General features: G+C 42.3%; 1 long non-coding RNA gene across 2 annotated transcripts; it reads right to left on the reverse strand.

The window, feature by feature from the left end:
• Positions 1 to 1,592: 1,592 nt before the first annotated feature.
• LOC129398032 (uncharacterized) lies at positions 1,593 to 22,523 on the reverse strand. Of its 2 annotated transcripts, XR_008625743.2 has the most exons (6): positions 21,689 to 22,523; positions 20,575 to 20,706; positions 18,962 to 19,092; positions 17,848 to 18,415; positions 5,674 to 5,735; positions 1,593 to 2,349 (listed from the first exon to the last, which is right to left on the reverse strand). It is a non-coding gene; the product is annotated as an uncharacterized LOC129398032 (long non-coding RNA). The 2 variants fall into 2 exon arrangements; XR_008625744.2 differs by lacking the exon at positions 17,848 to 18,415 and having other exon boundaries at positions 1,594 to 2,349.
• Between the last annotated feature and the right edge of the window lie 2,211 nt (positions 22,524 to 24,734).

Below are 24,734 nucleotides of genomic sequence, written 5' to 3' on the forward strand. Positions count from 1 at the left end.
GATGGCACCAGATTCAAGAGGCTGAAGAGACCCAGAGCCAGCAGAAGAGACATAGGGTTTTATTAGTGGGAACTTACACACAGGGCAGTCCCGGGGCTGCAGGCTAGACAGGAGGACTGCCACTGCTTGTGAAAAGCATGCAGTTTGTATAGCATTTTCACTTAGCACCCTCCCTAACAACCCACACCTGGCAACCTTCATTTAACTAAAAACAAAGGGCCTCCATCCTCTGTATGGCCTGAGTTCCACAGGATAGGTAGGGGCTCAGATGTTCCTCACAGATAAAAATAAAATAAGTACAGGGGCCACGCCCAGATTCCTTAGCTCAGAACTGGGAACACACAGTCAGGTGTTTCTGCCATGCAGGGTCATTCTCAGGGTGTGCTTAAGTGAATTTACTGGTGTCAGGTGCATCTGCCATGGACACGTGGTGGGGGGAGAGCGGTGTCCCAGGACCATGCCCCAGTCTCCTCTCTCAGGTGAGAATGCTCTCCTGTGCACAGCCTGCCTCCCTGGGAAGCAGCACTTAAAAGGACCCAGAGTGACTCAGAGACTGCAGAGGCTTAATGCCTGCAAAACAGGAGCAGGTGTGCTAGATTTCTTTACTCTGAGGTACCCTCGACCGCTTCCAGCATCTATTAACACCATGGGCTACAAGGTACCCACGCTTGCCAGCCACCCTGGCTGGGTGCATGTGGCTGTGTGTGTGTGTGCATGAGCCAGGAGCGCCACCATGCACGCACCCTTATTTCTGGCCTGCTGGCCTCAGGAAAATCCTTTTTCCCAGCCTTGGGCTATATTGAGCAGCCTGCATGGCAACTTCATCTTCTTTACCTTCCCAGGCTGTCCACAGTTCTGGATTCTGGTAAACCCTTCACTATGTTATTTGGTAATCTCACAGGTAGGTGGTGTTTCACTCAGTAACTAGTTATTGGAGAAACTGTTTCACACGATTCTAGCATTCCATAATTCCACAGCCTCTTTATATGCAGAGAGAGAGAGATTGTCATATGACTTAGGTACCTGTGGAAAATTCTGTGTACTGTTCCCCTTTCACAAAGAACATTAGCTTGTTAAAGGCTCTGAGAATTCCTACAGTCAAGAAACCTATTGAACTTTATTTGCCCAGCTTCCCCCAAATGCATTTGATTACAAACTGCTTTTTCATGGGAGACCTATATACTCACAGGACATTTTGGGGATGGGATCCTACATCCTGCCCTTCTCTCCCTCCGTTGATTTTGAAGCATGTTCACATGTGCAGCCTTCAGAGGACTGCTGCTCTGATTCTTGGTTATCCCTGGCCCAGTATCCTAGGTGTAGGAGCTACCCTGTCTCTGAAGCCTGGTTACTTCTCATGAGTTCCTCTCAATTGCAAAAAGGACAGCATAGCTCCCACCTCCTGTTCTGAAGCCCAAAGCCCACTCAGACTGCCCACCAGGCCCCCACTTTCCTGTCTGATGGGTGGTTTTGTTTTCTTAATTATAGGACAGAGAAGACTGTGGTGTTCTGCACTTGGGGAATGGTCGTGGGGCAGGACTTCAGCCCCACCTGTTACTCCCGGCTTCCCCGGTGAAGGACAAGTCAGGCTTCCCCTGCAAGTAGTTTCCCACTTGTTAGAGGTTCACAATAACAGAAACCCAGCCAGGTTCCAGGGACATTAACGTGGAGACTTATAGGAAATGACTGAAATGCAGACCTGGGCTTGGGAGGGAAGTCAGGGTCAGAGCTGGAGAGCTGAACTCAGAAGGGAGGATGGGAGGGAAGGCAGAGCTCCTTGAAGGTCGAAGGGAGAAGTAGAACATGAGAGCCTTGAATTATGAGGACCAAACTCTGAAGACAATCAGAGTTCATTTGGCATCCTCCACCTGAAAAAAACCCTCATGCTATTCTCATTAGACTTATTGAGTACAACTTGGAAAGAGCTGGCATGGGCACTATAAATACCGAGAGATTTCACAGGAAAAAAAAAAAAAACCAAGGAGGCAAATATCAAAGTTACCATTTTAAAATTTTATAAAAGGTACAAAGAAAAAAAGTAATGAAACAAATGAAACTCCTCAAAGAGTAACATTTTGTACAATGTGTTTCTGTATAATACCTTTGGGAGGCAGAGAAAAGGAGAACAGATGTGAGATCACTTCTATACAATAATTGCAATAAAAAATTTGGATATCTTTTATAAATGACAACTCATCATTAAGCTGAGGATGACTTTCAGTTCACCATCCACAGCTACCATCTAAAGTCTGCAAACTATCTCCAACCACACAATACTCACTTCCAAGCACTGTGGGTTTTGGAGCTCTCCATCTCCAAGGAAAAAATTCTGATTCCAGTAGACATGTCCTATAGGAGCAGGTCAAGCATATGAGAGAGAGCAAATGCAATTAGTTGTCAAAAATAATTAGACTATAACAAGAAAGCTAGAGATCAAAACCATTTTCACTATCAGGTCAAAATGTTTTGAAAGATGGAGCAGAGGAAATGAGAGGAGAAATCACAATCTTAGTGATGTTAAACAATGATCTACTGTGTAAAAAAGATGTTCTTTCTCTGCACTGAACAAGCTGCCCCTAAACTCCCCCTTCCAGGCTTGGCAAAAGATGATTTGTGAGGCAGTAGCACCAAGCCTAATGCGCTCATTGTCACAAAAAACCTGAGATTGCATTCTATTTCTCCTAAATTAGTCACTTCATGAGATTGGTTCCAGGTAAAAATCAAGTGTCCTCTTGCTATCTTTGGCTCTTCTTACAGGAGAGTCTGTCTCCAGCAGTTTCTAAAATTTAGCACTTGCATTGTAACATCAACAAAGATAACAGAAGGTCAGGCTGGGTATGTGCACAGTATGCCCCAGTGGGAGCCCGCATGTGTGTCTGTGGCCCACAGAGATTACTGCTCTTGGAGCCAGGCCTTGGTTTGATGGTCTTTCTTGGTGAGGTTTTCTCTTATCCAGAGGACACGTGAAGACAAAAATCCAAACGAAGTGTTAGCAATGAAAGGCTCAGCACCTTCCCTGTTTTTCTGTGGTCATCTTGTTTTAAAATGTACCCAGGACTTGTTTAAATCAGATGTGGTAAAACACAGAGACATGGAAATGACTGTTATGGAGGCAGAAGTTTCTACTCACAGAGCCCTAGAAACAGGAAGCCTGCCCACCATGCAGAGAACCACACAGGAAAGTACCAGCATTGGGCAGGAAGCAGAAGCAGCGAGAGGAAAGCTCAGGCAAAAAGCTCTATTGTGGCTATCGCAAGAGGGAATGAGGCAAGGTAAGTATCCCGTGAGTGGCTAGTGTGAATAATTTCAGCAGGCTCCAAGCAGCACTATCCCCTCATCTCACCTGTGCAGGAAGCCTTCCCACAGCACCACCTTATCACATTGCTTAAGCACCATGGTTAGGAGCCGGAGTTAAAAAGACACCTGCATGTCAGAATCACCCCGGCTTACCCATTAAAAATATAGTTCCTTGGTTTCCTCCAGACCCACAGAATCAAGATTTTCCAAGGTGGAGCTGAGATCTTATGTGACGGTTAATTTTGTGTGTCCACTGGGCCACAAGGTGCCCAGATATTTGGTTAAACGTGTTTCTGGATGCAATTAACATTGGAATTGGTAAACTGGGTAAAGCAGATTGACCTCCCCAGTGTGGGTGGGCCTCATCCAATCTGTCAATACGCTCTGTAATCTTATCACGTGCTTGGAATCTGCAGACACAAATCCAGGTGTGCATTCTCCATTTCTCTGTCCGTTCCCACCCATGAAGACTTCTCTGCTTCAGCCCACACATAGTTCTTTCTCTTAAATGCTTGGTGTACCAGTGATCAGAACTACACATTTTGCAATCTCCTGATCACTACAGCTTTATATGAAGTCATAAAATCAGGTATTGTAAATCCTGTGACTGTGTTCTTTTTAATCAAAATTGTTTTGGGTATTCTGGGTACAGATCTATTCTAGATCCTTTGCATTTCCCTACAAATTTTAGAATTAGCTTGTCAATTTCTGCAGAACTCCCTCAGGGATTTTGATTGGAAATGTGTTGAGTGTATAGATCAATTTGTGGAGAAGTGGCATTGTGATAACATTGAGTCTTTCCGTCTCTAAGCATAGTATAGGTCTCTGTTTATTTAGGTCTTCATTAATCTCTGTAAGCTATGTTTTACATTTTTTCATTGTGCAAGTCTTACACATATTTTGCTAAATTTACCCCTACATATTTAATATTTTCATGACATTATAAATGATATTGTTAAATTTCTAATTACTCACTGATTGTATAGAAAAATGATGATTTTTGTATGCTGGCCTTATACCCTGCATCCTTGCCAAACTCATGTATTAGCTCTAATAGTTTTTGTAAATTTCTTAGGATTTCTTTAGACAACCATGTCATCCACAAATAAATCATTTTATTTCTTCCTTTCTGATCTGTATGCCTTTTGTATCTTTTCTAATCTTATTAGATGGGCTAGGAACGATAGTTTAATATTAAATAGATATGGTGAGAGTAGACATCCTTACTTTGTTCCCAATCTTGAGGGCATTATGGTCAGCCTTTCCCATTTAGTTTAATGTTAACTATAGGTATCTTTGTCAGTGTCCTTTACCTAGGTGAGAATATTTCCTTCTATTCCTTGTTTTTTGTTTGGTTTTTATGAATCAGTGTTGAACATTATCTAATGCTTTTTATGCATCTGTTGAGATGATTATACTTTTTTTATTTTTAGTCTGTTTAATGTGATGGCTTACACTGACTGATTTTTGTATGTTATATAAATATTGCATTTCCGGGATAAACCCCACTGGGTCATGGTGGTCCATTTTGTACATTGCTGGATTCAATTTGGTAATATTTTTAAAGGATTTTTGCACCTTTTTTCAAAAAAATGGTTCTTGAATACTTATCTAATATTTGCATTATCATATTTTGATTCTCACAAAAATCTTTTGAAGATAATATGTCAGTGCATCCTAGGCCTCTGATATCCCTGTCAGTCAGGCACTTATGCTGACTGACTGACTTATTTATTTTTGGCTATTACTTGTTTTGTTGATTGATTGAGACAGAGTCTCACTCTGTCGCCCAACCTGGAGTGCAGCATTGTGATCTTGGTTCACTGCAATCTCTACCTCCCGGGTTCAAGCAATTCTCGTGCCTCAGCCTCCCAAGTAGCTGGAACTAGAGACGGGCACCACCATGCCCAGCTACTTTTTGTATTTTTAGTAGAGATGGGGTTTTACCAGGTTGGCCAGGCTGGTCTCGAACTCCTGAGCTCAAGTGATCCACCTACCTCGGCCTCCCAAAGTGCTGGGATTACAGGTGTGAGCCACTGTGAATGGCCACTTGTTGTTTTAATAAATCTCTTACCGCTTTGGAGCTGAAGAAATGAACTCTCACCCAAATTAAGCAACTTGCCCACAGTTTCAGCATCAGTTAATGATAGAGCTCAGAGTCTCACAGTCCCTGCACTGCCAGTGGTGAAGTTTGCCAAGAGGCATGGCAAAGGCATGACAGGCTCTTCTGCAGTGGTGAGGGTGGGCTGCACGTGGTGTGGTCCTGGCCAAGGTGAAATGTGTGCTATTAATGTCCTGCCCATCCTCTGCTCCCTATCGCTCTCTGATAGATGATGATAGAAGGATTTCTGCTGTAAAAGATACTCATAATTTTACCTTGAATAGTCTTCCTGGGAAGTGTTCAAAGAGCTGTTGATGCTTCAAGACTCGTTCTCTCCCTGGAAAGAGAAAACAAAGAGGCCCAATACCTCCCGTTCTTTTAGGGGAGAAGTAGTACTTTCATTTACACTGTGGCCCCAAGAGATACCAAAATGGGTGCTCAATAAATGTTGCTGACGAAATGACTTTTTCCAGAAAAATATAAGTGCTTGTACCCAGAATGCAAGATTAGCTGCTTTCAAGAAATGAGCCTGGTTACTACAAAATGCAGTGTGCTTGTTGTGGGTTCTGAATTTATTGTAATGTGCCTTTCCTCTTCATCCCCTCTGCCTCCTGCCCTTTCTCTCTTCACACTGGCCTGGAAACCTGCTCTTCCCATAAAATGAGATAGTGGGGAAGGAACATATTTTGTGTTAATATCCATGCCAGCATGAAAGGAAAGGGTGTCCTGGTTGAGTGAGGCCTGAGTCACGCAGGGTGGGCTCTGTCCCCACCGTGGGCCTGCAAGTGTGGAAGTTAAAGATGTTACCATGTTAGGGTGCCATTTCCAAAGGAACCTTGTGATGTAGCCTCAGCAGGAATGGCTCCACTCATGATGGCAACAAAACACAGGACATATTTAGCAATAAGCCTCACGTTACATACATGAGATCTTAAAGAAATCTAAAAAACATTAGCAAGAGACATAAATGAAGAAGGGCACTATATAAGCCCTGAATATGGAAAAGAGACATAAATGAAGAAGGGCACTCTATAAGACTGAGAGAACTGTTGATAAAATGCCAATTGTTCTTCTCATTACTTTATAGATTGGGAACAATCCCATTCAAAGTAAAGGACTTGGCATCTGACAAAAATCTTATTTTTGACTCCCTACAAAAATAGACTGATCAGGCTTTGGCTTCAGCTGTCTGACCCTTAACAAATTACTTGACCTCTCTAAGCATCACTTCCTCATCTGTACAGTGAGGACAGCAATAATCCCTACCTTATAGAATACTGGCAAAGATTAAATGGCAGAGTGCAAATGAAGAGCCTGGCACAGTGCCTAACACAAGGTCAGCACTCATTACATATTAGCTGTTATGATTATTAACTAATTTTAAACAAAAAATATTCCTTTAAAGAACATCAGAGAAAACTAGCTCGACCAGATATTTAAGTATGATTTAAAACAATGAGTAAAAGCAACAGGCTACTGACAAAAGAAAATGGACATGTGAATAAATAAAGAGAATAGAAAGTATAGGAGACTTACTCTTATTGTGAAAACTTAATTATGTGATAAAGGAACCATCACAAAATAATGAGGAAAAGAAGGATTATTTAAATGTTCTCAGGAATGATAATTAGGCTATTTTGAAAGAAATAATCTAACCCTTCATATCATACACTGAAAATAAATTCCATATGTGTATTAAAGAGTTAAACATTTTTTATAAAACAGAAAAATCAGCAGAAAACAAAACTAAGTTATTATCAAATCTCTGGGTTAACTTAAAGCTATTAAGTGATCAAAGAAAGTACAAAAGTAAAGATCAACAGAACCAACTACATAAAAGTGTAATAGTTTGATAGGATAACTAAGAAAATAGAAAAAATATTTTTATTAAAAATGTAATGAATATTTACATAATATGAAGAAATTATGATTTATGAAGAAATTATTGAGATTCATTATTGAGAAATGATACAATCCACACAGAAAAGATATTGTAGCGGGACGAGCCACAGACAAAACTCCTCAGACACCAAGTTAAAGAAGGAAGGGGTTTATTCAGCCGGGAGCATCAGCAAGACTCCTGTTTCAAGAGCTGAGCCCCCCAAGTGAGCAATTCCTGTTTCTTTTAAGGTCTCACAACTCTAAGGGGGTCCACGTGAGAAAGTCATGATCAATTGAGCAAGCAGGGGGTATGTGACTGGGCTGCATGCATCGGTAATCAGAATGAAACAGAACAAGACAGGGATTTTTACAATGCTTTTCCATACAATGTCTGGAATCTATGGATAACATAACCGGTTAAGTCAGGGGTTGATCTTTAACTACCAGGCCCAGGGCATGGCACCGGGCTGTCTGCCTGTGGATTTCATTCCTGCCTTTTAGTTTTTACTTCTTCTTTCTTTGGAGGTAGAAATTGGGCATAAGACAATATGAGGGGTGATCTCCTCCCTTAATATAAGTAGCAAAATACATATGAAAAAATGTTCCGCATCCCACTCCACACAACCAAAAATTCATACAAGAGGGAGGAACCAAATTGTATGTATTACCATGAACTATTACGCAGCCATAAAAAGAACAAAATAATGTCCTTTGCAACAACATGGTTGCAGCTGGAGGCCATTATCCTAAGTGAACTAAGGCAAAAACAGAAAACCAAATACCACATGTTCTCACTTATAAGTGGTAGGTAAACATGGGGTACTCATGGACATAAAGATGGCAAAAATAAACACTGGGGACTATCAGAGGGGGCAGTGGGAAGGGGCAAGTTTTGAAAAACTAACTATTGGGTACTATGCTTAGTACCTGGGTGACGGGATCATTCATACCCCAAACCTCAGCATCATACAATATACCCAAGTAACAAATCTTCACATGTATCCCCTGAATCTAAAATAAAAGTTGGAAGAAAAATAAAAATAAAAGGAAGAAAGGTTAAAAAGAAAACCCAGATGCATTATGTTAAAAAATTAAATAATAGATTAGCCAAATATAGAAAATCTTATGAAACCCAATGTTGATGAGACTGGTAAAACTTGTGTATTCATATATTGCTAAATGTTATTGCAATTTGAAGCAGAATTTTGACAATTCGTCAATACATATTAAAAGCCATTGAAATCTTCAAGCCTTTCAACTCTGAAATGCCATCTGAGTAATATATTCCAAAAGAAAAGAATGCTTTACCAAAGCACGATCTATACTTGTGAAGCAACTGGATAAATGTAAGTGTATAAGGAAATAATTAACTAACTTATATATGTAATTAATATTGTCATTTACAAAGACAATTATGAATATGCTTGCATAACATTAAATTTTTGTATGATATATCATTTGGTACAAAAGCAGAATTACAAAATAAGAATGATATATTGTATAGGATAATTGGGGTAAATTTTTTTCTATTTTATATTATGGCTATTAATGTTATCTTGCCAAAACAATTGAAAAATTAAAAGTTTCATAGCTAATAAATGTATCTTTTAACATTAGGCATTATAGGTATCTCAAAAATATGAAAATATCGTGCTCATTTATTTTTTATCTTTTAGTTAAATTACAAAATGGAAGAGATTTCCCCCTAGAATTAACATCTATTTTACCATGATGTTAAAATAGTAAATCTTGTCAAGAATGAAGACTGAAGTGAATGTCAGTCTTCCCCTCAGGCCAACTGGAATACCCTCTCTTCCTCAGATCTGGGGAACCTTTACTCAAATGAGTACTGACCTTTTCACTTCCCTAAGATATCTATCATGCCTAATGCCAGAAGAGCCTTGTATTTAGTAGCTATAAAACTTGTAATTTTTCCTTTGTATGGACAAGATAACATTATTATTCTGGCCCTTAATGCCCTGGAAGAATCCACTGTTCAGCTCTGGGTTCCCACAATCCTTGCAACATCCCAGAGGTTGTCTCTGATCAGTTACACTGGATCCAGAGAAGTCCGTTCCTCTCTGGAATCCACTTCAACAAAGGGATACTCCGGAGGCTCAAGAATATTGAGAATGTGGACTGGATTCAAAATCTACTGGCAAGTTTGTGATTTTCAACTTGGTCAGGAGCTGAAACATCCAACGTTCTGAAGTCATGATATTTCTAATTTACGCATGAGCAAGGATAGAATTTTTGCAAAGTCAAAAATAATAATGGTAGTAAGAAGCATTCAGATTTCCTGACAAATCTCATGTAAGTCCATATCAACAAGTCTTCTTTCTGCCCAACAAATCTTCTCAGAAAAATGATGTGCTAAATATACCATGTGTAGAAACAGGCTTGTTTTTATCTATGGCCACTGTGATTGAACTGTGATTATGTTTCCTTTTTTGCTTCAGTTGCTAGGAGGCTCAGTCAATTTTGCAGCCCACTTCTACTCTTGTATAGGACTTAATGTTAGGTAGCTCTCAGTCCCATTTTGTGCTGCTATAACAGAATACCACAGACTGGGTAATTTATAAATAACAGAAATGTATTTCTCACAGTTACGAAGGCTGGGGAGTCCAAGATCAAGGTGTTGGCATCTGGTGTGGGCCTTCTTGCTGCATCCTCACATGGCAGAACGGCAAGAAAGGAATGAACGTTGTGTCCTCACAGAGGAACAGAAGAGAAAGAACCCATTCCCACAAGCCGTTTTTATAACAGCATTAATCCATAGATGAAGGCAGAGCTCTCATGACCAACTACCTTCCAAAAGGCCCCACCTCCAACACTGCTGTGCTGGAAGTCAAGTTGCCAACACACAAATTTTGGGGGACACATTCAGACCATAGCAGTAGCTATCTTAGTGTTTTTGCCTCACTCTTAGCTTTATCTCTTTTCATTATTTTCCCTTTGTTTCCATTTCCTCAACTGTTTATCTTCTATCCTCTTACAGATAATTTTATAAGCTGATTCCAACCCATTTTTGAAAGAAAGCACACAGATTAATCAGATGTTGGATTATGCTTGTTGCCACAGTGCCTCTGATTGTATTTCTTTTGACATTAGACAACCCGAAGAGGTGCACCTGGAGACAGGTGCCTGGGCCACCCTGGCTGTGTTTGGCATGCTCCCTGATACGCCCTGCTCTAAGAAACCTAACTGTGGGATCAAAGCCATCGCTGATTTGAGCCCTAATAATTTCACCCCCACAAAAATTAATTAATTTGATCTCTTTAAAAAAGTAGGATATTGGCCGGGCACGGTGGCTCAGGCCTGTAATCCCAGCACTTTGGGAGGCCAAGGTGGGTGGATCACAAGGTCAGGAGATCGACACCATCCTGGCTAACACAGTGAAACCCCGTCTCTACTAAAGATACAAAAAATTAGCCGGGTATGGTTGTGGGCACCTGTAGTCCCAGCTACTCCAGAGGCTGAGGCAGGAGAATGGCGTGAACCGGGGAGGCAGAGGTTGCAGTGAGCCAAGATTGCACCATTGCACTCAAGCCTGGGTGACAAACAAATAATTTCAGCTATTCAAAAAAAAAAAGTAGGATATTAACATTTTTTAAATGCCAACTTTATGCACTGGTTTTGGATTTAGACCTATAAGTTTTAACAAAGGTATACACCTGTGGATCAATCACCCCCATTTAGGATATAGCAATTTTCAGCATCACTCCAAAAGTTCCCTTAAGTTCCTTTCCAGTCAATCCTTTGCCCCCATACCCTACCCCATCACCACTTATCTGATCTCTGTCACCATAAATTAGCTTTTTAGAGTTTCATACAAATAAAAGCATATATATTGTCTACATCAGAAGTTGGATTATTGGTACTGTTGAGTAGTAGTCCACTGTATGGATGCTCTACATTTTGTTTAAATATTCATCTGTTAATGGACATTTGTGCTGTTTCCAATCTGGGGCATGTATGAATAAAGCTACTATAAACATTTGCATGAAAATCTTTCTTGCAGGCCTATATTTTCATTTCTTTTGGCCAAATATACAGGACTGAAATTGCTGGGTCATATGGTAAGCATATGTTTAATTTCATTAAGAAACTGCCAGACTTTTCCATGATGATAATACCATTTTACACATCCTTCAGCAATGTATGAGTTCCAGTAATTTCAAATCCTTGCTAATGCTTTATATTGTCAGCTTATTTTTCAATGTTAGCCATTCTAGACAGAGTGTCATAGCATTTCATTATATATTTAATTTGTATTTCCCTGATGACTAATAACTTTGAGCATCTTTTCATGTGCTTACTGACCTTTTGTATATCTTCCTTTGTGAAATGCTTTTTCAAAGCTTTGCCCATTTTTTCAGTGAGTTTTCATCATCTTCTTGAGTCTTCTGAATATAAGCCTTTTATTATTTTAGATAGATTTAGATTCACAAAATATTCACAAATATATTTGATAAATACATATATTTAAATATTTGTGAATACAAATAATTTCATTTATATAATATGAAATATAAATATATATTTAATATTTATATATTTATATTTATAAATATATATTTAATATTTATATATTTATATTTATAAATATATATTTAATATTTATATATTTATATTTATATATTTATATTTATAAATATATATTTTATATTTATATGTTTATATTTATAAATATATATTTTATATATTTTATATTGATATGTAAAATATATTTATATATTTATAATTTTATATTATGTGAAATAAATATACATTTATATATAATTTATATTATAAAGAATATTTTCTCCCAGTTTGTGGCTTGCCTTTTCATTTTTTAAAATAATTTATTTTGAAGAGTAGAAGCCTTTAGTTTTGAATAAGCCCAATACTTCAATTTTTTGTTAGTGGTGTAGCTTTTTTGTCCTAAGAATTCTTCATCTACCCCAAGGTCACAAAGATTTTCTTCTTTTATGTTTTCCTCAGAAGTTTCACAATGTTAGTTTTTATGTTTAGGTCTGTGATCCATTTTGAATTTTTGCATATGGTACAACATAAGATTCTAGGTTCATTTCTTTCCAAATGGATATCAACATCATCTGCTAAAAAGACTGTCCTTTCCCCATCTAATTAGTTTTTATTGAAAATCAAATGAATGCACATGTGTGGATCTATTTCTGGCTATTTATTCTGTTTTCCTGATGGTTATGGCTATCATTATGCCAATACTAACCTGTCTTGATTAATGTCTTGTTAGGCAGATAGTATAAAATCTCCCAATTTGTTCTTTTTCAAAATAATTTCAGCTATTCAAGGTAATTTTGCATTTTCCTATGAATTTTAGAATCAACTTGTGAATTTCTATTTTTTTAAATACCTGTAAGAATTTTGATTTGAATTGTATTGACTCTGCTGATCAATTTTGGGAGAACTGATGTCTTAACAGTACTGACACTTCTAATCCATTTGTGTAAATGTCCTTTAATTTCTCTCAACATTGTTTTGTTCTTTTCTATATAGAGGGTTTATAGGCTTTGTTAAATGTATACCTAATTATTTCATCTCTTTGGATACTATTATAAATAAATGGTGTTATTTTAAAAATGTCATACTACTGGTTGGTGCAAAAGTTATTGTGGTTTTTGCCATTGCTTTTGTACCAACCTGATACAATTGTTTGCTGCTGCTAGAATATAAAAATACACTTAATTTTTGCATACTGACCCTGTATTGAGCAACCCTGCTGAACTCAATTTTTATTTCTAGTAGCTTTTTTTGTAGATTCTTTAGGATATCCTACATACACAATCATGACATCTACAAATAAGGACAGTTTTACTTCCTGACTCTTCAATTTGTATGGCTTTTTTTTTACCTGATTGCACCAGGTAGAATCCAGTATAATATTGCACTAGAGTTGTGAGTTGCCTTTTTCTTGACATTAGGTTAAAGTGTTATCTTTCACCATTAAATATGTAGTGAGATGCAGGATTTTTGTAGATGCTCTTTGTGTAAGTTTAACTTGACTTATATGTAGCTCCGTGCTTATTTCTGAAGACATATGGAGCCATGAAACTGACCCTTGGCCACTATAGGAATGAGATATTTTGGCTAGTGATTTATAATGTGCTATTTAAAGTTCAAAACTCCCCTAGAAACACCCTCCATCAGCTTGTCTGCATTTTTATTGAAAATGTATAGCCTGATGGCTGGAACCTAGTGTACTGAGTACACAATCTGGTTTGGCTATATGACTGTAGAAAAATGAGACTGGCTTGGGATTTTTATGGTAGTGATGGGGTGGGTCAGGGTGAGCGTTCCTGTGCAAGGTGAGGAAAGGGTCTTACATGGTTTGAACCTTCCGCCAATGACAAAGGAGACAGCACTTGGGCTATCAACTTGTCCAGATGTGGGGCACAAAGGGAAGAGCAAGGGGTGAGGCCTAAAAGCTTTCAGCAGTCAAACATCTAAAAATGGTGCCAGACTTTTTATAATGAGGGGTGGTCATATTTTCTACATTGTCAAACTTAGTAACATAAAAATATTCATAATATCCCTGTATTGTCCTTTTGATGTCTGTGGAGTGTTTGTGATGTTTCCTCTTTCATTCTTCATGTTGTCAATTTGTGTTTTCATTTTTGCTTGATTTGCTGAGCTACAGGTTTATCTGCTTTATTGAGCCTTTCAAAGAACCAGGCTTTGGTTTTATTAATTTTATCTATTGCTATCCATTTTATATTTCATCAATTTTCACTCTTTGTCTCTCCCATTCTTCACTTTTCCTTATATTTATTTGTATGTTTTGCTTCTTAAGGAGGATGCACAGATCATTCACTTTAGACCTTTCTTATTTCTAAATGTAGGCATGTAAAGCTAACACTTCCCCCCTAAAGCATTGCTTTAGCTGCACCCCACAAATTTTGTTATGTTGTATTTTCATTATAATTCACTTGAAAATATTTTCTAATTTTTCTTATGACTTGTTTGACCCATGGCTTGTTTAGGAAAGTATTATTTAATTCCCAAATCTTGGAGATTTCCCAGATTTTTCTTGGTTAATGATTTTTCACTTTGTTGTGGTCAAAGAATATACTCTGCATAATTTCAATCCTTTTAACTTATTGAGACATGATTTATGACCAGCATATGGCCTACAGTAGTGAATGATCCATTTACATTTGAAAAAAATGAGTATCCCGCTGTAGCTGGGTGGAGGGCCCTATAACTGGGGGCAGCTTTAGATGGAGTAGTCAGGAAGGGCTTCTCTGGGAAAATGACATTCAAAATTTATCAGTGGCAAAAAGGAGCCAACCTGGCAAAGATTGTGGAAGGAGCAGGCTGGACAGAGGGAACAGCTCGGGCAGAGACCCTGAGAGAGGGGAGGAGGTGGCTGGGTGAGAAACTTCCAGCAGGCCCTGTAATTGCTGTCATTAGAGGACAATAACCTCCTCACAACTTATGCTTAGGTTTTGGGGAGCTGCTGTTCTACCTGGCCTAATTCCTCATATCTACGATCCTCCTTTCTCCCCAGCCCTACCAGAGGCAGTAGGGACTGAAGGGCTGGGCGACCGGTCACCCATGTGGTGGGCCTGGCTCTGGCCTTTGCCCCAGGTATGATTTCCAGGAAGCTGCCTTATTCCCAAGACCCACCAGAATAAATAATATTTCTAAAACAATAATAGCAGTTGTCATAGGTCATACAGTGCCAAACACACACATAGCACATTTCATGTCATCCTTGTATAACTACTTTGTGGATAAGTATCATTATCCTTTTCGCCTGTGAGGAAAGTGAGGCTAGGGGAGGCTGGGAAATTCACACAAGTTCACACGGCTTTGAAGTGGCTGAGTGGGGGTTTAAACCCAGATTTGTCTCACATTGAAGCCTATGCTCATAACCATTAGGCAACACCGCCTTGACTATACCACCATTGATCCCTGAATTGCCATCTTAGTTCCTATCTTGATGCTGCCAAGTTTCTCAGCGTATTGAACACTGGGACCTGCCTTGTTCCTGCCAACTCTCCTGCCTCAGGCACCACCCCATGGCCAGAACCCTGCTCTATGCTGACACCCTAAACCCCACTGGCCACCTGTGTGAGCCTGGCCTGTGCCAGGATACCCTATAGTCACATCAGGGGCTGCGTCCGCTTTGCTGTACTGGTGCGATTCCAGTTTCTGCCTGCTGGCCTCGGCGTCCCCCCAGGCCTCCCTGACCAGGGAATGGGTCCAGTTCCAGGTCTCAGCCTCTTATTGGCAGCTTCACTCCTCTGTGATTCAATAGACTGGCCCCAGGATCTGGCAGAATTTATGCTGCCCACCAGCTTCCACATTCTTCTGGTGTTTCATGTAGTTTTCACTCCTGAGGTTTTTGGGGACTCCCCCTGCCCTTCGCACCCTGAACAACATCTCCAGCCATAGGCTGGAGAAACCATAGGATGGAGAAACCCCATCACTGAAACATTTTTACACTGTTACATCCAATATATGTATGTTTAGTTATACACCAATCATAGACATGCACTATTATACCAGTATAGTAGATATATGATAAAGCACAGCATTACACAGCGAGATAAATGCAACTCTCTAATGCATACAGACATATTTGTGTGTGTATAGAATATACACAAAGCAATATTTTTTTACAGGAATTTGCATGTGGTGCAGATGAGAGGTACATCCCTCCTCTGCAGACCCCTTAACCACAGGATCCAGACAAACCCCTCAGGGCAGCTCCCTGGCTGTCCATCCTGGACCCCCTCTCTCCTAAAGCTGAGCCTCCTTCTCCACCCCAGCCCAGGCCTCTCCCTCTTCCAGGCAGCTCACCCTCCACTCTCCTCCATCCCAACACAGGTTGGGGAGTCAGAACAGCCTGGGATTAACTTTGGACGGCTGCCTCCCAGCTGTGTGACTATGAACAGTGTATGGCGCCTCTCCAGGCTTCAGTTCTCTTCTGTAACTTGGGATCATAGCACCAACTTTTCAGGGTGGTTGTGAGGACAGAAAGAGGAAACACCTAGAAGGGAGCCTGGCCCAAAAAGGGTGGTCAACGAATGGTGGCCCTCACTGTTATCTTGCCAGATGAGTTCACTTCTGCCTCCAGCCCTGCTGCATACTGATCCTTCCTTCCCTGCTGCGGGCCCCTTACCTTTCCTCCCCACCACTCCCAATCCTCCAGGCTGGTGCTTCAGGACCCGGTTAAAGTGCTAACTTTTCTAACCACTCCAGCCCACTGAACTACTCCCCAGATTCTCCCTATGCCGGGATCCCCTGACCGGCTGCCCTTAGGCCCAGGAAGCCACAGATTGCTGATTAACCCTTTCTGTCTACTGTCACTGCCCCAGCTGCTTATAGGCTCCTAAAGGGCAGAGGCCACAGAGCTCCAGCATCTTTGGTACCCACCACAGACAGTGCTCAGGCAAAGCTGCTGAAGTGGATCAGTGCCGTCAATCACAGGGATCTGAGGTCTTCCAAAACCCTCCACCCCGTTGCATTTTACCACCCCTTGTCCATTTGCTGAAATCACAAGGCTGGGTCTGTGGGCCTGTGAAATCCCTCAGGCCCCTGTAGAAGAGGCCACTCCAACCAGACACTCCAGCAGGTTCTGCTGAGCACAGATCAGCATCTAATCACGTTTCCATCACAACACGGTGAGAAACGTGTGACTGGCCCTTAGCAACGGTCTCTCAAGAAAGCTACCCCTATAGAGAGCTCATTAAGTTCGCTGCACACACGTGAGGCAAAATCTAAAAACAGACCTGTGCTGTCTGAAGCCTCCTGCAGCACGTGGCAGAAGCTGGAAAGGGCAAGGACAGAGCTTTGCTCTAAATAAGGGCAGGGAAAGAGAAAGCCCCTGAGCGGGTCCAGATCCCAGAGAAAGATGGCACTGGACTCCCCTGCTGGGGTGAGCATCTGCAGAGTGGAGAGCCCTAAGGTGAGGCCAGGCCAGCCACCCCCACCCCATCCCACCCCACCCCAGCCACAAGCTGCTCCCAGGCCCCGGTGCTGGGGAGCTCTCCTTCACCCCAGTAAGCCCCTGTGTCGTTTGGAACCCAGGAAAGAGCATCACCTGGAATTGGCCGTGATGAGAGTTTGAAATAGTAAGATAAGAACTTAACATTTAAAACTTAAAATTCATTTCAATCCAGCAAACCTCAGGAACCTACCATGTTGCAAACCACTTTCCTGGGTGACCCAGTCCTCACTGTTAAGAAGTTTACAAGAACATGTAAGACTTACAACTCATACCCACAATTCAGGATGACACACAGTGAATGCTGTAATGGAGAAGCAGGCAATGCATTCTGAAGGCAGAGAGAAAGGAAAACCACCACCAAACAGGGAATCAGGGAAGGCTGCATGGAAGAAACGGCGCCTGCCCGGGGCCTTGGCTCCTAACTCCTGGTACCTGAAAGTTGTCTTCCTCAGTGTTCAATTGCATGCAGCTAGCGCTGGTTAAGTAGTTAATTAAGAAGGTGTCTTGAGAACTTGGTTACTGCCTGTTCCCTGGTTTGCTGAGGGAAAGTTGCGGCTTCTGCTAAGTTTTAAACATAGCGGAAACCACTTACAAATTAATGGTGGAATTAGGCTGGGGTGCAGGCTCACACCTGTTATTCCAACACTTCGGGAGGTCAAGGTGGAAGGATCACTTGAGCCTAGAAGTTGGAGGCCAGTCTGGGCAAGACAGCAAGACCCTGTGTCTACGAAAGAAAAAAAAAAATTAGCCAGGCGTGGTGGTGGCCTGGGTCTACAGTCCCAGCTACTCAGGAGGCTGAGGCATGAGGTCCGTTTGAGCCCAGGAGTTCAAGGTTACAATGATTGCACCACTGCACTCCAGCCTAGGCAGCAGACCGAGGCCCTGTCTCTAAAAAATAAAAGTTAACTATTAATGGTGGAATTAAAATAGAATGTATTGGTCCTCAAAATATGGTCCCCAAACCTGCAGCATCAGCATCACCTGAGAACACTGTAGAAATGCACATTCTTAGGCCTTACACCAGACTTACTGAATAGAAACTCGGGGAGTGGAGCTCAGCAATCTCAGTTTTATCCAGCCCTCTGGTGATTCTGACGCATGCTCAAGTTTGAACAGCTCTCATGTAATTACTTGAAGCTAAGATGAGAAATGATTGATTTCTGTGCCAAAAACAAACAAACAAACAAAAAAACCAAACTTGTAGAAACTGCCCAGCTTGACTGCCTCCCTCAAAAGAGTATTTGTTGTCCAGGCACAGTGGCTCACACCTGTAATCCCAGCACTTTGGGAGGCCGAGGTGGGTGGATTGCTTGAGCCCAGGAGTTTGAGACCAGCCTGGGCAACATGGTGAAACGTTGTCTTTAGGGAGCCAACTGGAAGGTGGCTAGAGGGACTGGGAGCACAGACACCAAGGACCCTGCAGCCTTAGTCCCTGTGCTGGTCTTCTCCCTTCCTTATGGAGACCATGGTGGTACCATGGGCTCTCCTTAGCTCACTGTGGTGGAAAAGTAGGAAAGCCAACGGGGGCAGCATAGGCTGCGGAGTTAGCTTCTGCTTTTAAAATGGTTTTGAAATGCAAGGCAGTCCCAGCCACCTTCATTGAATGCTATCCTTGATGCAAAATCAGCACAAGGGGTAAACACTGATCCTTTTCTGTGGAGTACACACACAAAAGACAGTCTTTCTGCATTAAAGGGATAGCAAACCTGGAAGGTGAAGCAAAAGGGATGTGCGTTCCACTCTGACGTGTGTTTGAAAAGAATGAAGAAGAGCCGGCGAGGGAGTCAGCATCTTCACCTAAAGGTCTTGGCAGGCCACTGGACAACAGTAAATGGGTCTGAAAAATAACATCACACACAGCTGGAGAGGGAATGTCCAGGGGAGCCCAGAGTTTGAAATACAGGCTATCAGACATGCGGGCACTGGAGCCTGGGTCAGAAGTGTCTGGGTCCACACAGGCTGCAGCTGGCAAAGGGGTGGCATGAAGATGGGGAGCCTCTGTGTAGTGTTAGCTGGGAGAGTCCTGCGCCATCCTCAGAGTCACCAGGAGACTCCATTCCCAGGAGGCAGACACTGAAACGTCTTTCTCTTAGCGAGGAGGCAGCTGTCACACCTGCTTCTGAGAGAGCCACACTCAAAGCTGGAACACTATGGACTGTGTTTCTCTTTCAGACCCATGGGTCCGGTAAAAGTTGGCAACAAAGGAGTTGCTGAGACCTGGATATGGGGATGATGAAAACATGCTTTGTGAACTGCAATGCACTATACAAATGTTAGGGGTTTTTTAAAGGAAATTAGCATCAACATGAACTACAGTTCATCAACATGGACTACAGTGTGAGCAGGCATCTATGGTTCCCAGGCTCTTAGTAGCTAGAGCTGGTTGCCTTGCTCTGACTCTCCTCACTGAAAATTAACCAGTTCATTTATTTCTTCCTTTACTCGGTGCATTGGAGTCACACTTACTGAGCACCTACTATGTGCTAGGCACTGGGCCTACTAAAATGAAGAAATGGATGATACCCTCAAGAAATTCACAGCTTGGTAAAAATGTTCCAAAGGTACCAGTCATGCCAAATGCATGGAAAAGGGTCTGAAAGGAAACAAACCAGAAGTGGCTTTCTCTGGGGAGGAGGGAAGGAGAGGGTACTATTGAATTCTTTACCAATAAAAGACTCAGCTATAGCACCCGTGTGTACCCCTGGGTTCCAATAGATGACTCTGATGTGAGTGGGTGTTTTACATGCAACCAGATGAAAATGGCTTTGATTTTTGATTTTGGAATAAACTGCTTTTTCGATTAGTCAGAAGTTCTATGAAATGTTCCCAGCTGGCTCCTGGGTAAATGTCCCAAGCCTGCAGACTACACGAGCTCCAGACAACATTTAATTATTTCCTATTTCACACTGCCCATGCAGAGGCTGAATTTTGCTTCACGTGCACGGAGCTACTTGGGCTCATTTTCCTGCTGTTTTCAACTTCCCATTGACCCAAATCCCTCTCTGGCCCTAGGGATTGAGACTTTGTGTTCCAGTTACATAAATTCTAGGCCTCAGAATAGCCACGCATGCTGGCAGCTCTTTACCCTGTCGCCTGGGCCCTCACATCCTGCCGTGGTATCCTTTCAGATGACCACAGCTCTCTTCTGCCCTCCTGGGTGGGCAGGGCCAGAAGGGCCAGGAAATAGCCCCAAATGGGAGGACTAAACCCCCTAGCCGAGCACCCTGACCACAGTGCCCACTCCTCATTACAGGACACGGGGGAAGAAGGCTTCCTAAGTGTCCTCCAAGAAGTTTTAAACATAGCAAAAACCACTTACAAATTAATGGTGGAATTAGGCTGGGGTGCAGGCTCACACCTGTTATTCCAACACTTCGGGAGGTCGAGGTGGAAGGATCACTTGAGCCTAGAAGTTGGAGGTCAGCTTGAGCAACACAGCAAGACTCTGTGTCTAAAAAAGAAAAAAAAAATTAGGTGTGGTGGTGGCCTGGGTCTACAGTCCCAGCTACTCAGGAGGCTGAGGCATGAGGTCCGTTTGAGCCCAGGAGTTCAAGGTTACAATGATTGCACCACTGCACTCCAGCCTGGGGAACAGAGTGAGGCCCTGTCTCAAAAAAATAAAATAAAAAATAATCATTAATGGTGGAATTAAAATAGAATATATTGGTTCTCAAAATATGGTCCCCAAACCTGCAGCATCAGTATCACCTGAGAACACTGTAGAAATGCACATTCTTAGGCCTTACACCAGACTTACTGAATCAGAAACTCGGGGAGTGGAGCTCAGCAATCTCAGTTTTATCAAGCTCTCTGGTGATTCTGATGCATGCTAAAGTTTGAACAACTCTCGTGTAATTACTTGAAGCTGAGAAATGAATGATTTCTGTTGGAAAAAAAACAACTTGTAGAAACTGCCCAGATTGACTGCCTCCCTCAGAGGAGTGTCTGTTGGCTATGCATAATGGCTCACACCTGTAATCCCAGCACTTTGGGAGGCCGAGGTGGGTGGGTCGCTTGAGCCCAGGAGTTTGAGACCAGCCTGAGCAACATGGTGAAACCCTGTCTCTACAAAACATTTTAAAAATTAGCCAAGCATGGTGGCACATGCCTGTAGTCCCAGCTATTTGGGAGGCTGAGGCGGGAAGATCACTTGAGCCCAGGAGATTGAGGCTGCAGTGAGCTGTGATTATGCCACTGCACTCCAGCTGGGTGACAGAGATCCTGTCTCAAAACAAACAAACAAACAAACAAAACCCAAAGTATTTGTAAGTGGCGATTCCTCAGACTTTAAATTCTACACATGAACTAAGTTTTTTGAGGACATGAGAACAAAATTGCATTCCTTTGCTAGGGACACACACACACACACACACACACACACACACACACACACACAAAGACTGGGTGGCTTAAACAAAAATGTATTTTCTCACTCTTCCGGAGGCCAGAAGTCCAACATCAATTTCCTCTTCAGGGTTGGTGTCTTCTGAGGTTTCTCCTTGGCTTGCAGAGGGCGCCCTCTTGTGGCCTCTGCATGCGGTCATCCCTCTGCGCACGAGGCCCTAATAGCTCCTTGCAGGTTCAATTTCCTCTTCTTATAAGAACAGCAGGCAGATTGGATTAGGGCTCACCCTAATGGTCTCTTTAAAATTAATCGCCTCTTTAGAAATCCAGTCTCTAAATACAGTCACATTCTAAGGTGTTATGGGTTAGGGCTTCAACATATGAGTTTTGGGGAAGCACACTGCCACCCATACAAGGAGTCTTCTCAAAATGGACGGTGTGTCAGCATCCACCAGTCCTCTCTGAAACCCTTTCCCTCGGTGTGTGGGACCAAGGTGAGGCACACTGGACCCTCTCTTTCCTTCCCCTCAGCTCCCTCATAACCTCACACCGCTCTCCAAGAGGCAGCTGATTCTATGGACCCAACTGCCTCTAAAGTAGAAAAGGAAAAGGAGAAGCTCAGGTGAGAGCATTCGTGAGACCAGCAGGGAGAAGGGGCAGCAGAGAGGGGGCCGCCTGCCTCTGTCTCTGCGCGCGGTGTCAGAGCCCCGGCACCGGGAAGTGGTCGACTGGGGGTTTGGTAAAAAGAATTTACCGACAACAGTACAGCTTTGAAAAAGGAACGCTTATTAGAAAGGAAGAACGCTACAAAAGGGTGCAGTGGGGCACCTCAGCGAGAGGACTGAGCGCACCCTGGTGGATTTTCCTTACCAGCATTTATGAACCTTTTAAGGTGGGAGTTGAGGGTTGTAAAATGAGTTTCAGCACGGCATTCCGGAGATGTATAGAAATTTTAGCTGCTTATAAAAGTTGAAAGAGGATTGGAATCTCTGAAAGTTTAAAGATGCCAACTTTATTTTATTTATTTTTTTGAGATGGAGTTTCGCTCTGTCGCCCAGGCTGGAGTGCAGTGGCGAGATCTCGGCTCACTGCAACCTCTGCCTCCCGGGTTCAAGCGATTCTCCTGCCGCAGCCTCCCGAGTAGCTGGGATCACAGGCGTGTGCCACCACGCCCAGCTAATTTTTGTATTTTTAGCAAATACGGGGTTTCACCATGCTGGCCAGGCTGGTCTCGAACCCCTGACCTCAAGTGATCCGCTCGCCTCGGCCTCCCAAAATGCTGGGATTACAGGCGTTAGCCACTGCACCTCAGCTTAAAGGTGACAACTTTAGATACTAGAGAAGTTTGATTACTTCTAAATTCCCCAGATAAGGAGTTTTGCCTCCAGATGGCCTGTTTGGTGGTCACCAGGTGGTCTTTGCTCCTTTCTGAATTGCTCAGATAAGTTTTTATCTCCGGGGCCTGTTCAGTAGTCACCAGGTGATTTTCGCTCTCCTCAGTCTCCAGAATTGAGACAGACAGGGAACCATCTTAGGGGCCTGCTGGGCTCCCCCAACCACTGTCCCCTGCCCAGCATGGAAAAATTTTGAGTCCCTTCAAGGGAAATTCCAGGCACCCAACTAGCCCTACGGCCAGCAATTAGAGAATTGAATAAATAACCCCCTAAGTGAGAAGATCATAATAACTTTTGCAATAGCCACCCAAATAAGTCAGAGTCACAAGATGTTTGTTTCCCTACAGAAACTAAAGATAACATCTTGACATATGTCCTTGAGTTGTTTTTAAGAAACCAGGACTCCCACCTGATGGAAAATGCCAGCTGTCTTCACAGTGATCTCAGACAGACTGAAGCCAAGAAGTAGATTTTAAAAGTTCCAGAAATTCTCTCACTTTGGAGACGCTCCCCAACACACCACACCCTGCCACCTTTAAAAACCCCTGCTTGGAAGCCATCAGGGAGTTCGGGTCTTAAGCGTTAGCTGCTCATTCTCCTTGGCTCTGCTCACTGCAATAAATGTCTCACTTTCTCTCACTGCAAATCCTGGTGTCATTATTTGGCTTTTTCTGTGCGTTAGGGAAGCAGACACAAGTTCGGTTTGGTAACAGAACCAGAGGTGAAGTAACCTCTCAACCCCACCCAATTTAAAAGGCTAAGCAGGGTGCAAGTTTGGAGCCAAATCAAGGCTAAACCACTTGGGAGCTGTGTGGTTATGGATCAGCCACTTACCTTCTTCGTGCTTCTGTTCATTCACTTGTTCTACAAAATAAGCATAGGCTTTCAGACACCACCCTAGATCTTAATTACATGTTGGTAAAATGGGAATAATAAACCCAATTTTCTGAGTTGTTAGGAACATTCGACATAAACACCTAGGACAATGTCTAACCTATTAGTGATTGGTTGGGGACTTGGTCTGTGTTTGTCCACTTCTGTGTCACTTCAGTACAAAGGAGAGTAACTGGGACTCAATCGATATTTGAGAAAGGAAAGAGAGACAGAGGTGAGGGGAGACTAGGAGGGAGAGGAGATAAAGAGGTGAGTGTGGGGGACTGAATGGTCGGTGTCATTACTGCTACCGCTTGGGATCGCCTGGACCCTGGGCAGTCTGAGAACATGGTCACTTTGGTACCAACCCTGAACCGCATCACTTCCTTTCTTCCCCAGCAGGGCTCCTAGGAACAGAAGACTTTGTTCTCCGAGAGATTCCAGATTAGATTCCAGGTTTTTTTTTTAACTTTATGTATACACATTTAATGAGAATAGGCATAAACCAAAAAGAAGAAAAAAATCAGGATAAAGTGTCACTATCATTTTGTTTGCAAGGAGGAGTCAGGAAATGGAACAAATTACCAGAAAAATATTCTAAGGCCATCCTGAAGTAGCTAGGTTACATAATCTTGAGTCAAATGCCAAAGTTAAGTATTATACCACTTAATCCAAATGAACAAAAGGGGAATCAAAAGTTTATCCTGTTTAGGGTAATAATTTTTACATAGAATATATAGTGATTTGTTTCTCACAAAGTGGTACTGGTCCATGAAGCAACTGAAATGTCCCTCTGACACTCTGTCTCCTCCATCTCCCTCCATTTTTGTTCCCCCTCACTTCTGACACCAGGACCTTCTTGCTACTC

Source organism: Pan paniscus, chromosome 5, assembly GCF_029289425.2.
Source record: "Pan paniscus chromosome 5, NHGRI_mPanPan1-v2.0_pri, whole genome shotgun sequence".
In the NCBI taxonomy this organism is placed as follows: domain Eukaryota; kingdom Metazoa; phylum Chordata; class Mammalia; order Primates; family Hominidae; genus Pan; species Pan paniscus.